General features: G+C 39.7%; 1 long non-coding RNA gene across 3 annotated transcripts in view; it reads left to right on the top strand.

Annotated features, from left to right (window-relative positions):
- LOC118250843 (uncharacterized) overlaps positions 1 to 15,258 on the top strand; it is a 201,887-nt gene that overhangs the window by 89,149 nt on the left and 97,480 nt on the right. For all 3 annotated transcript variants that reach the window (XR_007708432.1, XR_004779591.1, XR_004779592.1), the window contains one exon: positions 177 to 232. This is a non-coding gene — a long non-coding RNA (uncharacterized LOC118250843). The remainder of the gene's footprint in view (positions 1 to 176; positions 233 to 15,258) is intronic.

Genomic DNA, 15,258 nt, shown 5'->3' with positions numbered 1-15,258 from the left:
CTTCTGTCTGTCTTATTCACACTGAAGGAGCTCCTGAGCATGGATCTGTAGATAGGCTGGGGCAAAGTTTTGTTACCTCAGAGTCCCTCATGTATGAACTGATTTCTCCTGTCATTATTTCAACAGCAAGCTTCTTCAGCTCATAGAGACTTTATTTTCTGTTTTTGCTTTTGCAGAGTAGTCCGAAATGATCAGAAGATACATGGGAATAGAAGCGTTCAGAAGGAAGAAGGTATGGTTTCAATTAGTATTCTGCTTTATCGGAGTCAAAATGTTTCACAGAAATACGCTAATTTTGACAGGATTCAGACATTAAAGTTTAGGTTTGGTTCTGACCAGGGAGAAATACAGTTACCTGACATAAACACTCGTGTGTGTGTTTTCTAACAGAATACAAATTAATTTTGAAATTTTGTTTTGTTTTGTTTTTATTGCAAAACAAAAAACAACATCAGGGATTCAGAACCTCTACAGAAAAAAATTTGTCATTTACTGGCTATTTCTTTGACAATTATGAACATGGAAACCAAAGAATCTGTCTCATTACCATGGTATTATTGCTCTCTTCCTACTTCTTCTACTCTGGAAGCGTGACTGATCTGTAAAGATTTAAATGGTAATAAAGTGTTAGGAATAGGATTTCTGTGTGGTCTCTGTGCCAGCATTGGAGAAAAGATCCAATGCAGCTAATCTGTTCAAATTTAATGAATATCCTGCTGACTTTTAAGGGAGCTGGGTGCCTGACTACCCTCTGAGACTTTAAAAATCTCCTCCTATTTTAGTAGGATTTTGTCAGGAAACCAGATCGAGCGAGTCCATACAGAAAATGCCATTGCTGTTCCTACAGGTTTCCACAAGACATTTGACCCCTCCCCTCCCTTTCTTCCTTCTTTTTATACCTCTCTGGAATGCAGATATTTTGGTTAATTTTCTCCAGCTGTCAAAGAGTCTCACAGGAAAATGACCTCGCAGAGTGACCACTTCCCTTAGTCCTTGACTTAAGTAGATTTTTTTTTCAGAGCTTTCACCACATCATCCACATCACTGTCTGGTGTCTTTCATGAGTCAGGAAAAAGCAGAAAGGAAAAAAAAATACCCTTTAAAAAAGAGGAACCAAAGCAGATTAGTTTGAATCAGTTTTATCAGTTTTTGTTGCTATTTCAAATCAGTTTTGTGTAGCAGAAAGTTAATATTACTCATTCCCACCAAAGTGTGGGGAAATATTAGCATTTGGATACCTTCCTTATAAGATTGTTTTTTAGCATGCAATTAGTTGATTCATTTAGTAATGACAGCAGTCTCAGCAAATTTGAGAATCAGACTTCTTTATTCTTTTGTTCTTTTAAATATGCTATCCAGAGGGGAAATTTTTATTGCAGAAACTACGTTTCAAGTTTAGTTTTCTGAAATAGCACGGTGAAAAAAATCAACAAAACATGGTGTGATAGATATCTATGGCTTATGAAATATAGAAATGAAACACAGATACCTCAAAATCTAAGGGTTTATTCAGTACCATGATAAAGAGAAGGACATATGTGACATGAAAAAATTGTGATGCATTTATAGTTGGCTTCCCTCACTCCTGAGAGAAATGATGTTTTATCCTCTCTTTTATTCTTGCAAGGAATTTGAAGTTAATGGGCTATTCATAAATGTAATGTTAAGAATGTGCATCAGTCTTTGCAGAATCAGGGCCTCCCATTTCTTCAGGAAAAGGAAAATGCAGGGCCCCTGCATTTTCATTCTCAAATTCAAGTTCTGTGGTTCTCAAAAAGAGACTAAAGTTTTAGTTTGCTGTGCATCTCTTTCCTTAGCCTTTTTGTAGTACCTCTTGTTATCATATCTTTCCTCTTCCTCTGAGTGCTTTTTGTAGTTATCATGAATGCCTGGCTAGTAAGGCTTGTAGAATCCCAAGGATTTCTGACTGTAAGTTTTCCCAAAAGGCATTCTTTACTTCTTCATAATTTGATACTTTTTTCTTTTTTTTACTTTGAGTTTATCCTGTCTGCTGTCATGAGTTTTAGGTATCTGAATGAGAAGAAAAGAAGGATGGGGACCGCAAATAAACTGCAATCTTTACTATACCAGCAAATGAAATTTCTGTGCTCTCTCTAAAGGCCATGTTTACATCTGTTACGTCTGGGAGAAAGTACTTCATTCCCCTGCTGTTTGAAAGTGATATAGAGCAATTCCACATTGTAATAACTTTTGATATTCTATATCTTATGTTTTGAATGAGTATCCCAAAATCTTTCCATTTTCTGTAGCTGTTTGGGAAGTCTCCTCCAGGGAATTTTAGTGAACATCTTCTTTTTGAGTGTCTCTGTGTTATATGAGTACTATATTAAGACCGTTCAAGGTGATCATGTAGCTGTCATTCATTTCTCTAATATTCCAAAGTTAGTATCACCAGAGCTTTTTTTAAGATATACTTTGGATTTTTTTTCTTTAATTTAATGCATTTCTGTACTTTAATGCTTTACTTTAATGCTTTACTTTAATTTTAGGATTTAGAGATTGATTACTTGTTCTGATCTCCAGCAACTTAGGCATTTTAGAAAGAAATTGAAGCAAAGCTTTATTGGCTTGTGGTGTCAAATAGGCTCTCTGGTATCAATATAGGCCTAACAAAGCCAGGTTCTAAAATCAGACTACTCTTGTGCGGTGACAGGACTTTGGGGTTTTCTGCCCCATACTCAGAGTAAATGTATGGCAGGGTAATGAGTTTGCATACTTGAAACAGCAGACCTGAGGTGCAAGGGGCTGAGAGTGGGTTGTCAAAGTCATTATGGCATGGGCCTGATCCATAGCCTCATGGAGATGGGCTGGAGATGGACTAAATGGAGCTGGGGCTAGAAAATATTTGATCATTGCTCAAAGGCGATCACAAAGGGACTGAGTTAGGGTTGACAGTAAGGAAAATTGAGGTGTAGTTGTTGATTACTTGTTTTTATCCTACTGATGGCTCTAGGGTTTGCATGCAGTCTATATATCCTTGCTCTTTATATATGTGTGTGGCTATACATTTTAAGGATGTCTCAACTTTAAATGGAATAATTCTGGTTTATGATGGGGCTATACCTTTCTTCTCCTCATAGCCATAGGCCACAGTAATGGATGGGAAAAGTAGCTTTGTTCATTAACACACCCAGCTGGATCACAGACAGCTAGTTAAATAAGCTTACCAGCTGATGTGCGACTTTGGCACTGTTACTCAGGTTCAGTGTGTGGTCAAATGGGCTTTTTCAGCTGCTGATGATTCAGGTTCCTGTCTATTCCAACCACTTCTCTTCATTCATTCCCTTAACCCCACAGCTGGAACCAGATTCTGCCAAAAGATGTGGCAAATCTGAGGAAGCAGAAGGAAGAGGGATGGTGATACAATCGCTGCAAGCATGTGGAGGGTCATAAACACTTAGCTGGAATTAGCCATGGCTTAAGCACTGTGTTCAACTGTGCTCTTAGAGACACTCAGTCATACACTGATCACACTTGCTAGAGATGCCATCTTAGCTGGGGTTGTAAAGGCACATGCTTTTGGATCAACACCCTCAAGTTGTGACCCTGCTGCCACTTGGAAATTGAAGTGGCCATATTGAGTATAGTGTAACTTGGGAATAAGGGAGCAGGAAGATGCTTTAAAACTGCACGCAGCGTTCTTCCACTTGTACATCTACTGAATAGGCTTGACTTGATGAACAATCCCATTTATTTCAGTGGAAATTCTTTCAGCATAAGCTTTGGCTGAGGTGAATAAAAATGATGACATCTTTTCCTAAATTATTCCTCTTTGCATGAGCTGATTTTTTACAGCTAAAACCTTTGGAATTCAAGAAATATGAAAAGCACGTTTTCTGAGTCCTCTTAGCCTTAATCACAGAAGTAATGGAGAGTAGTCCTAATGGCATGATGGTCTTATATTCATGCCCTGTTCCAAATACTTGCTTATCCAGGATGCAAAATACTGCAAAATTTTAATAATTTTAATAATATGGATGATAGATATAATAGCTATTTTCTTGGAACTAGTATCTGTAAGATATTATGGCTCAGAATTACTTTACCTCTCAAAGAAAGGCACACAACTTCCATCTTGCAATTTTTTTAATCAGTCAATATAGAAAAAAGTGGTCTCAGTAAATTGTTTAACCTAGAAGGTGAGTATCGTACCTCTTGTGTTTATAAAATGAAAATGGGTTGTTTGTAGTGGCTGTGCACATACAATTACATAAACATCTCCCTATTAATTTAGATGGATTCTTTGCATAGGATATTTCAAACTCTAGAAATCATAAGAGGAAAAGAGGGGATGAAGAAGAGAATGAATACCATATTCCAACTGATAAGTGTTTCCTCACATGTATATGATTCAGGAAAAGACTTCAGCATATGTTTAACTTTAAGCATGTGCTCAGGTCTCACTGGATTTAAACATGCACTGATCGAGGATGCTTTCTTAAATAGAAGCAATATGTTGTCCCAGTGAAGTCAACTTGATTTGCCAACTGCTCAGATCCCCCTCGTGTGTGTGCAGTTGGTTCTTTAGAGCAGCTCCTGCCTCCAAAATGAATTTTGCACTTAGTGGTACGAAGTGCAGTCTGTCCAGTGACAAAGTTTTCTTCCTATCAAAATAAACAAATGTAGCATAATGGGGCTGCAGTCTTCTTTTGTAGACTATGGGAAAATAATAAATCTTTTACTATGGCATTTTTTGTGCTATCCCTTTTTTCCTGTCTTTTCCATGTGACCATTGTCTCTAAGGCCAAGGAGTTCTGGCTGCACAAATACAAGAGAAGTTGCTTTATTATGGAGGGGGAGAATAAAAGGTGTTGAGTGTGACTAGGTCATATTCTTGTCAGTCTCCTGTATTTAGACTGCTTTCAGCTTAGTTTTTGGTGACAAACTGCACAGCTGTAATGCCTTACATTTACCAGCCTGCATATATGAAAGATGTGTAATGTTAACTAAGCCCTTTCCCGTCCCTCTTGGAGGACCACCCTGCCTGCAAAATCTCCAGAGGAAAACACGGCATGTCCTGATCAGAAACTGCCTTTGTTGGCAGAAATACAGTATGTTGCATTAACCAAAACAGCATTTTTAAAAACATTTTTGATGGTGGCTGCTTTTTATTTAAATATTCATTTTGCTTGTGTAAACGGATCTCATTTGGTCTTTACATCCTGACATCACAGGAGTATCTGAAAGCCTTGTTTACATTTAGCAGTGGAAATTGTTTCAAGCCTTGCACAAAACCTTCAAAACCTGATACACTCAGAGCAGAAAAAGGACTGGATTCTCCTCAGCAGTCCCCTAACAGCAGTTTTCTCTGGGATGACCTTTCTGCTGATGAAAGATATCTAATCTTTCCTCCCGACTGACAGTGCAGTTTTTCTGCTGGGTGGGAGCCGACGTGCTGTCAGTACAAACCCAGAACTGCAGGCTTCACTGTCCGGGTAGCTCTGTCCAGGGCGTAGTGCTCGAATCCTTTGGTGTTGGTGTGGTGGTTACGCTGGTGACCATTTGTGGCTTGTATTGAGTAAAAGTCATTTTCAAAACTTGTTCTGCTTCTCTAATATTGGTTTCTCTGGGCATTCACTTGTTGCTCTGTATTCCCTAGCTCCCTGACTGTGCGTTTATCAATACATGGCATTTGTTTTCCAAGTGGTAAGTGGGGCAGCTGCAATTACCATACAAATAATAATAATCATATTGTGCTGAACACAGCCATTTACTTACCAGCTGTGAGCAAGGGAAAAGCTGAGACTTTAGCAACAACATTTAAGCTCTAATTGTACGTGTAAAGGGAAAGCCTGGAATAATTGACTCCAGGGGGGTTGCTATAAATTCACAGCGGCACAACTGCATTTTGAACCTGGTCCTGGGATACTCGTACCTGAACCACCACTACAGGCTGAGGACATAACAGACATAGCTAAACACTATCCTTCTTGTTCCTTCTTGAATCATGGGTATGAAGCTTCTTGCTTCAACTGTTACTCTATGTACATGTCAGCACAGCCTAAAATAAGCTAGATCATCTACTTGATTTTGGAAGGTACAAGGTTTGTAGAACTAAACTTTTCTCTCTAACGCCATTTCAGCAGTGTAACCTCATTCCAACAAATAGGACAACTCCTGATTTACCTCAGAATAACCTCAGGGGCAGGTGGCTAATCTCAGGGTGCTGGGTTGAATCTAGGAAACTATAGCTTGCGATAGTGCTTTTGGACTGGTGATTTACAGATGGCCCTACCACTCACAAAGGTCTGAACCATAAACCTAGGGGTGACAATGAACCACTTCTTTTCTGTGTCCTGGTTTTCCCAAGTGTGAGATGGTTGTAATTATGTTAATTTACCTGTCTTGTAATTATGTTAATTTACCTACTGTGACAAGAAAATTGCTGAGGGTCTATAAAGCGGTATCAAATTTGTGGTTCTGGATGTGAAATCTCTAGGTTTAGACTTTTTTCAGGTCCCAGGACAAATGTCTATCTTTTCCAGTCCACCAGTCAGTCCTTCATTCCAGAGGCCATAAAGTAGGAACCATCCTACATCAAAATCTTGGCCTTGTTTTATGCATATGTCTAGTTTTTTGTCCCACTCTGACCATACTGAGAGGTAGCACTCTCATCTCTCTAATCTCAAAAGTTTTCTGCAAGAAAGGTAAATATTACCGTCTGCATTTTGCAGATGGAAAAACAGAACAAAAAGGTTAAATGGCACAGTCTAATATTAGAAAGAGATAACAAGCATGGGAACAATGCATATGGCCAGCAATTGTAGGCTCACTGTTCAGGATCACAGTGGAAATTCAGCTGAAGGCTAGACTCTGCATGTGCATCTAGAAGTGTCTGCTTTCCTGCGGATCTCCTTATAATGCGATGTATGTACTCACACAGCCAGGTGCAGATGTCATTATGGTAATAATATTATGGAGCTTTATTAGAGCATATTTTCCAGTCTGGTACTAATCCACTCAAATGTCCATGGAATAATACCCCCAACTTTTTTTCTTATTGTATGTCATCTCCCACTCTTCCTGTGAGATTTAGGACCAGTTTCTGGATGTATAGAGGAAGCAGCTGGCATCCTAACCTTACCCTTCTGTCAACTTCTGTCTTCAGTGGGAATGGAAGGACCAAATTCTGCCAAGTTTCTTCATACTTCTCAGGTCTGTGGGGGTTTGGGACTTTTTTTTAAGTGATGATGGTGATTTTCAGATAGTCTTATGGATCACCTTCATGCCTTTCTTTGTGCAAAATACAAGTGATTTTTTCTCCATTTTGAAAGCAATTGTATGCATTTTTTAAATTTATTTCCTGTGTTAATTTCATGTTTCCAATGAAGCTAAAGAGAGAGATAGTGAGTGTTGAGAAGGCTTTTGTTCATTTACTGTATTTGGAATATAGGAGGAATAAAACTTCATTAGCATAGAAGTCAGTTAGGTCCCATACTTTTAGCCCCCAAAGGTCTTCCTGTTTCCTTGTGTTTTGATAATACGTCTGACACACTGCTAAATTGCTGGGAAAGTTAGGAATAACATTAATTTAACAAGAGAGTTAGATTGAAAATATGCTGTAGAGCTGGACGGCTGCTTTTGCTTCTTTTCTAACTGCTTGGCATTCCTGATACTGGGTCTTGGTTTCTGTAGCCATGCAGCATATGAATCAGAGAGAACCCACCCTGTGCTTTGGCATAACTCTTAAAGCACTGACAGTTCCTCTTTCTTCAGCAGTAATTAAACAAGTAAAAACTGGTTACTTTGGTTAGCAGATATAAATGTGGAAAATATTCACAAATACATATCACTGGGCGTGTGTGTCTAAGGAATCTGGATGAGCTGTGGTTGGACTCTCCTTTCCCACATACTTACAACAAAGGTGCTTTATCCAACAAAGCAATCTGGCCAAGGTCTTTTATTTCAGCTAATTCATGTTCTCTTTTTATTTGTAAGGCTTGAAGGTTTGCTGATAGAGCAGCTCAATGCAACCCTTAGCGATAGGAGGCACTGTTGGGGATAGGACTCGGCAAGAGGAAAAATCAGTTAAAACCAAGATGAGACATTCTCATGGAACTAAGGGCCAGCCTGTCCTTAAATTTTTGTACTGATTTCTCTCTTCCAGTTAGCTGCACAATTAAAGAGTGGTTTAGCACAGCTCTTAGTTTGGAAACAATTAGTAGACCAAAAAGGTACCTCTTACGAGAATAAATTCTCCAGTAAATAACCTGTAAATAACCTGGCATCAATGTGCTCATTGTGGGACTGAAGGGGTTGTATTGCTCTGACTGCAGGGGCAGACATATGTAGAAGCAGAGCAAAAATGAGTGCAGGCAAACCTAAACGATTGTTTAAATAACCACATCTTCTGCAAAGGAAGTATGAGCTAATGATAAAGCATTAGTGGTGTTTCAAGAACAGTGTGTTTAATTACAGCTTTCTTTCAGGCTCCATTTATGGCCATAGACTGAAGAAAAGCTCTCCCTTTGCCTCAGTGACCCCTTTGTAAAATGGGAATAATCAAACCAGAGTTTACAAATCCAAAAAAATCCTTTGTGATCACCTTCATTACCTGCTCTATACTGCGGGCTACAGAACTTCCTTGGATTAACTCCTGTCAGAACTAACACAGATATTTAGGAAAAATGTACTAGTCTGCTTTTAACATTTCTGCTAAAACACTTGGTGAGTTGACCCATATTTCAAATGGTGATGTCAGCATAACACAGATCTAAAGGAGGAAGGCTAAGATCCTTATAGGATATTATCAGAGCAGTCAATACTGAGGTAAGGAGGAGGCAAGACCTAATACTTCACAGCTGAAGTGCAGGCTGGACTGTTTAGCCTAGAGTTGTCTCACTTCAAAATCCACTTACACCTGACTGCTGAGCTGATGATCTGCTTGGTTCATTTTATATTTCCCTAGTTTCTTTTCCCTTTACCTTTTTTTTTTCGTTGTTTTTTTTTTTAAAGTTGAAAATGCTGTATCCTCACTTTGCATTTCTCGGTTTGTCTTGTGGCTCTTCCTAATGTCTAGTTTTCAAAACCCTTTGAATAATGAACACCAAAAGTGAACTTCTTTTCATGGTACCTTGGTGAAGATGAATTCCTTGGGGGTGAAAAGTCTGAAGGGGCTATGAAATAGAGATTCTGATTTCTTGTTTCTATTTTTCTTTCATAGTCTTTGATATTTTACGAAACTAATGCTGAAAATGATGCTAAGAATATTGACAGTAATTCCTGCAATTGACATGGCTGGAGGGAGGCTCTTAATTTCTTTATTTTTTCTTGCCTACCTACAAATCTTGTCCTCATGTGAAAATGAAGGGAACAAGAATATCACATTTCTGATATGTGAATCACTTCAGGTAGTGCTCTCTGGGAGGGTATGGGGTGTGACTGGCACCTTATCAGTGCACAGGCTCTGGGAGTCCTGCCTATGCCACAGCCAGGGGAAAGGAATGACAGAGGAGGTTGCTCAGCACATCACCAAGAGGGGCTGTTTACACGTCCTATGCAGTGATTCAAAAGTTACTTGAAATGAATAGGAGTTTCTTTGTTGGATTCAGCAGGTTCTAGACCTGATAGTCCCAGAACAAGTGAGGACATTTTTGGTCTTCTTTATATTTAAGAAAATAGCTTCAGTTTATTCCTGAAAGCTATTTTATTTTCCTCAAATTACCCAATTCATATTCACCTCCTGCAGGGTTCTTTTTTCTCATTGCTGTTTATTACACACAGAAGATTTGCCTCTCCTCTAATTTACCCCCGTGGTACAACTCTGCTAACTAGAGAGGAGAAATTCCAGCTTTATACCAAAATAAGCAAAAGAAGAAATGGTGCCAGATTTTATCTTTGGTGAGTATCTTGCTTCTCTTTGCCTGGAATCATCCAGCAATACCACAACTCAGAGCTGCAGTCAGACATCCAAATATAACAAATATTTCTGGGTTTGCATATTACGCTCTCCTGCTCCTCAGATTCAGGCCAGGAGGAAGAGGAAGATTATAAAAGAAAATGTACGCATGGATATTTTAACTATCTACTGTGTTAGGAAGGAAAAGATGTAAAGAGCAGATGACTGATTCATGGTGTTTCAGTTTAAAATATGGTGTAGCTCTTAAACGGGGCGCTTACAGTAAATACATTTCACACCAGATGTGGCCTCAAATGTACATGACTTCGAATTTTCCTGCGCACAGTAACCATCAGTTCTAGGAGCCCGAGGATCCCCAGGTTTCAAAAAGACGACTCCTGTTGTAGCTGTCCTGCCCAAGGGGTGCCGGCAAAAGGAACATAAAGGCTGGGGAGGCTGCTGACCCCTAAAAATCTCAAGCTTCAAATAGGCTATGAAACATAGATGCCAGTGTTCTGCTTCCAGGCACTGAATAATGCCTTTTGTTCCCAAACCACATGTCCTTGCACTGGGAGGAGCGGGCGCCATTAGAAGAGGTGATCTTCCATCGACCCCGTAACATGCAAGCTCAGCAGATGCAGAAGAGCCCATAGGACATTTTCTTTCTCAAATGGATAATGCATACATTGGTTATGTTGTTATAGAGTGCAAAAATTGAATGGGGCTTCTGATTCCAGCTGAAAAGATAACAACTGCCTACATGGTTGCCTCTGTTAAATGCCTGCAAGTCATCAGGGCCAGATAGATATAGAGTTTATGATTTCTGTCATTCACCTGATGCCACGCATATGCATGGTTTCTAGAAGGATTTAAAAGAAACTGCACTGAAGTAAAAAAAAAAAAAAAGTTTACAGTGAATGAGTTAGATGTGGATATCCAGTTATAGAAAGACGCTGAGTATACAGAAAGATTTTGAGTACATTAGTATCAGCAGAGTGTTTAGCCAAGAGTATATTACTTTTGGAACTGAAGTTGGAGTTGTAGTTGAATGGGGAAAATAGGAAGCCGAGCTTGTGCACATGAATGGGCAGCTCCGATGAGACCTGTTAAGGAGCCTGTTTGGAGTTACTGCTGCAAATACAGGGCTCGTTATGTGCATCTGTGCAGACCTTATTTAAATGTTTGCGATGCAAGGATTAAATGAATAAAGGAGTATTATTTCATACTATTTAGAATATAAATACCACTTTTTCTCCCAGCAGGACTGAGACAGTCTGTGGCAGTGCCTCAATTAGCACCTTCTTTCCTAGGCTGTACCTGAACTGCAGTCAGATGTGTCATTGCAATATGAATTGCTTTAGCTAGCGCGGCTATTGGTAGCAGGAAAGCTGTGACACTTTGGGCTTTAGGTAAGCTACAAATGATATTGCCTACCTGAAACCATGAACAAATATTTGCCTGTTTGACAGCTGAAGCCTGCGGTACTCTGACCTCATCACTTTCAGCACTCAAACCTAGTTTACAGCTAGTCTGAGATACCTCCATGTGTAACAGTTGTGCCTTGCTGTCACTGAGAGCAGATAGTCTGGAAACTGCATCGTTCTGTGGCAAGAATCAAGTGAGGCTTTACTGCCTAGGTTCCAAAGAGGCAAACTTATGTTGCTGGATCTCTACATAGTTATACAAATGGCAGGATTTAATCGTGTCTGAATGTAATTTTGGGTAACTAAGTAATTGACGTAATACTGGTCACAATATGTTGGCTGGTGAAGACCACAATAAACTGTGCGTGTCAGCTAATCATGATTAAACACTGATGAGGCCAGGCTAAAACTGCACTTAGCTGACATGTGCTGAATGCTATTTGTTCTTGTCTACACTGATTCACATTGCATTCAATGTGGCACAATATAGATAAGCCCTTTGGGGAGAGTGTCGCTCTGGTCAGGCCTCAGTGTTCCCTGACTGGCCAACAGCTGCTCCGAGCAGTTTTATAAAGGGACCACTTACCCATCCTTTGATGGAGAGATAAGCCACTGTAATGTAATTACAACCAAGGAGATGGGAGAGGGGAAAGAAATAAATATGCCAATCATGAAGGGGGTACACGGAGAGCCTCAGATTCCTTCTAACCTAAACATTGTGGCAAGGAAAGAAGTCTTAATTAGGAAACGTGTAGGCATAGAACAGGAGCCCATCCTAAATGAATTGGGGTGTGATGAGCATAAAGAAAATGCTTTTTAAAAAGATCTTTGACTCCCACTGAGTGCTTGTTTCTTAGACTTCCTTGCCTAATAATGTCAGCATTTAAATGGCCCCAACTCCCAAATAACAAAGCTTTGAAGTTAACACCTCATTGAGGTATAGAGTTCATACGTTTGCTATTCCTATTATTTGGCCAGAAACCGTTTTCTGCATGGCTAGCTTAACAGGGCAACAGAATATTAAGTTGTATAGGGATTGAGAAAGCTATTCACACAAAGGAAAGAGCTACAGACTTCATGTATTTGAACAGAACCTGACAATTAAGAGAAAAGAGCAAAAGTCTGGGAAGTGCCCTGAATCACATAATTGCATGAATTTTTTTCATACCTGTGATATTTCCAGTGGCCAGGCACAAACACAAGGGATTTTAGATTTGGGCTGTGTTAGGGAGATGTAGTTGTCATTAAGAGATGAGAGGAGGTGTTTTTTCCATCTTGCTAAAGTTCTAAAACTTCAAAAAGTAATCTGTTCTTTAGCGGGAAAAGAAATCACAAGATTTGATTTATTTTATTTTATTTTATTTTATTTATTTATTTTTGTCATTGAGAAAGACAACAAAATGCTGGAAAATGATCTGGTGCAGGTTGGACCATTTACTTAGCAGACAGGTGATCCAGACTCAGGTCTTCCTCTGTTGTTTTCCAGCATTACAGATGAATGCCTCAGCCAGCAGACTATCTAGTCTTTTGGAGTCTCTTTCTTTTGGTTTTGGCCCCATCATTGAGCAGGGCTCTGAGAAAAACATCTTCAAACAAGATATTTTGAATATATACACCAATAAAATTGTTTTTCATTCACCTGTATTTTTGACACAGTAATTACCAGTTGTCTCTACTTCTGACAGTATGCCGTGGGAGAATAATTAGCAATGCCCCTAACAAATTATTCTAAGTCATAGTCATCTGTATCGTAGAAAAGCCTAGAGCCTGCCATTAAAGAGAGGGCTCTTTGGTGCTTACTACCATGCGGTAGATGTTTTCTTACCCTGAAAAGTACATGAATAATCTAAACAGTGCAACTGAGAGTGTGGATGATGTTATTAGTCTCATTTTTACAGGTAGGGGACTGAGTGATAACATGATTTGACCAAGGCTGTGCAGGAAACTTTGCAGAGCTGGGATTAAATAAACTTGGCAGGGTGTCCCAGACTTTGACCACAAGTAAGGCCACCTGTCTTCTCTAAGTATGCTTTAAAGAGCATAAATTAGACATTAGAGTGATTACAGAAGTTGGAATGGTTTAGCAAAGATCTGCTTGCTCCAGTGCCCATTGGAATTCCAGCATCTACTTTTTATTCCTATGGTATTTACAGTTCAGAAATTGCTGTCTGTAAAATCATCTGGTTTTCAGGATCCAAGAGATCTTTTGTCATTTGTGTCATTCTTTCACTGACTTAGCTAAGCTTATGCTTCAGTTTGCTTTTCTGAATATAGGTATAAAAATACCTACCTCCTCCAGGCTTCAGTTAATGAAGGATTTCATCTTTGTTCCTGCCCAGTGTAATTGCTTTACATCTACACAACTGTAAATATCATCATGATTCAGTCCAATGTTTATAGCCCCTTATCCCATAGCAAAAGGCACATTAGATATTCATTTACAAGCAACTGGCATCCATGTTTAAATTAGACAATTATTATGGGTATGCAACCAGAAGAATCTTCTGTAAAAATATCTTTTTTACTCTGTGAGACCTCTTAGGGCTTGGAAAGCAGATTGAAGGCAATTTCATGTGTTTATATTAACTTGCTGCTAAGAATGAATCACAGTTTCCGCACAAATCCACTGAAGTGTTAATAGCATCTGTTCATTTTATGGAAAGTGATGGATTTAAAAATGGATGAATGGAGAAGAAAAACAGTCCCATCACCCTGGTGGTCCTGTGTCCAAACGGCATGTTGTGCTGAACAGTGATAAATTTTTATGCAGCTTCGTTAAAGAAAAACCACCCTTTTGCATGTGCAGACCATCACTCCCTAAGCACTGGGTCCTTCTGCAATGTAAAATCACAATGACAAGAATTACTTTGAGAAACAAAAGGACCTGGATTTCTTTTACGTTGTGTTACATGGTGGTAGTTCGACAGGGTGGGTGGCTCAGGTATCTAACTTCTTTGTTCACTGCCTAAGTTGAAAATGTAGATTCTCAAAATCCCCATTCAGCTGCTGCCTGCCCTAAACTACCTAGACGCCTCCATTTCCGTGCATAAACCCCTCCCTTTAGCACAAAGCCTAATCGGCTGATTTTTAACCTGGGAAATAGATTTATTTTAAATAGTGGTATGTAGCCTTGTTGTGATGGCATTTATTTAGGGGGGAGAAGCCTGGAGTTCCAGTCCTTACACCAAGAGAGCAGAAAAGAATCAATTGTTGGATAAAATACAGAATAAGTTAACTTTCCACCCCGGAACAGACCGAGAGAGATTCAGGATATGATTTTGAACGGCAGCATGGACATATCTCTGATAGGATGATGAAGTCTTCAGCCTCTCCATCAGGTTCTGTGGGAAATACATGCCATCACAGTGTCATGAGATGGGCTTGGGCTCAGAGCTCACAGTGCCAGTGATAGATCCCCGTGGCCCTGGTGTCCATTTTTGACTATCTGCCGCAGCTGTGATCATTTCCATTCCCAGGTGCAATGTGGTAACTTCTGTCTTGGCTGGGACATGGAAATTGGAGAGTGGCAGTGATGTGTTGGCATGGGAGATGGAGCAAATTGTAGGACAAATAGCAGCTTAGGACCCTTGCTCCAATAAATCTGTGGCTGTGTTTGAACAAACTGGAGTTAAAGGTAGGAATAAAGTCTTTGTTGGGCATCCTGTGTCAGAGGCATTCCTGTGCCAAGGATAATGCAACCCTGATCATAGACCCTCTCTTGCGCAGGTTCTGCCTTCATCTGACCACATGCTGAGCCAATTTAATTCACTAGTCTTGCAGAAAACTATGTTTTGACGGATCAGTTTTTCATGGGGTTAGTGAATTTAGTCTCTCACAGTCCAGTCAGATGAGCTCGAGCTGTCACAAGCAGCAGAAGGGAGGGACTGGACCAAGAAGGAAGTAAAGAGGAAAGAAAACGGAGAAGAATCATCCCCTTTTGGCAGCAGGGATGCTTTAGATTAGCTCAGCCATATC

Source organism: Cygnus atratus, chromosome 5 (genome assembly GCF_013377495.2).
Source record: "Cygnus atratus isolate AKBS03 ecotype Queensland, Australia chromosome 5, CAtr_DNAZoo_HiC_assembly, whole genome shotgun sequence".
NCBI lineage: Eukaryota > Metazoa > Chordata > Aves > Anseriformes > Anatidae > Cygnus > Cygnus atratus.
Note: the sequence above shows the minus strand (reverse complement) of the source record. Positions and strands in the feature narration are given on the sequence as shown.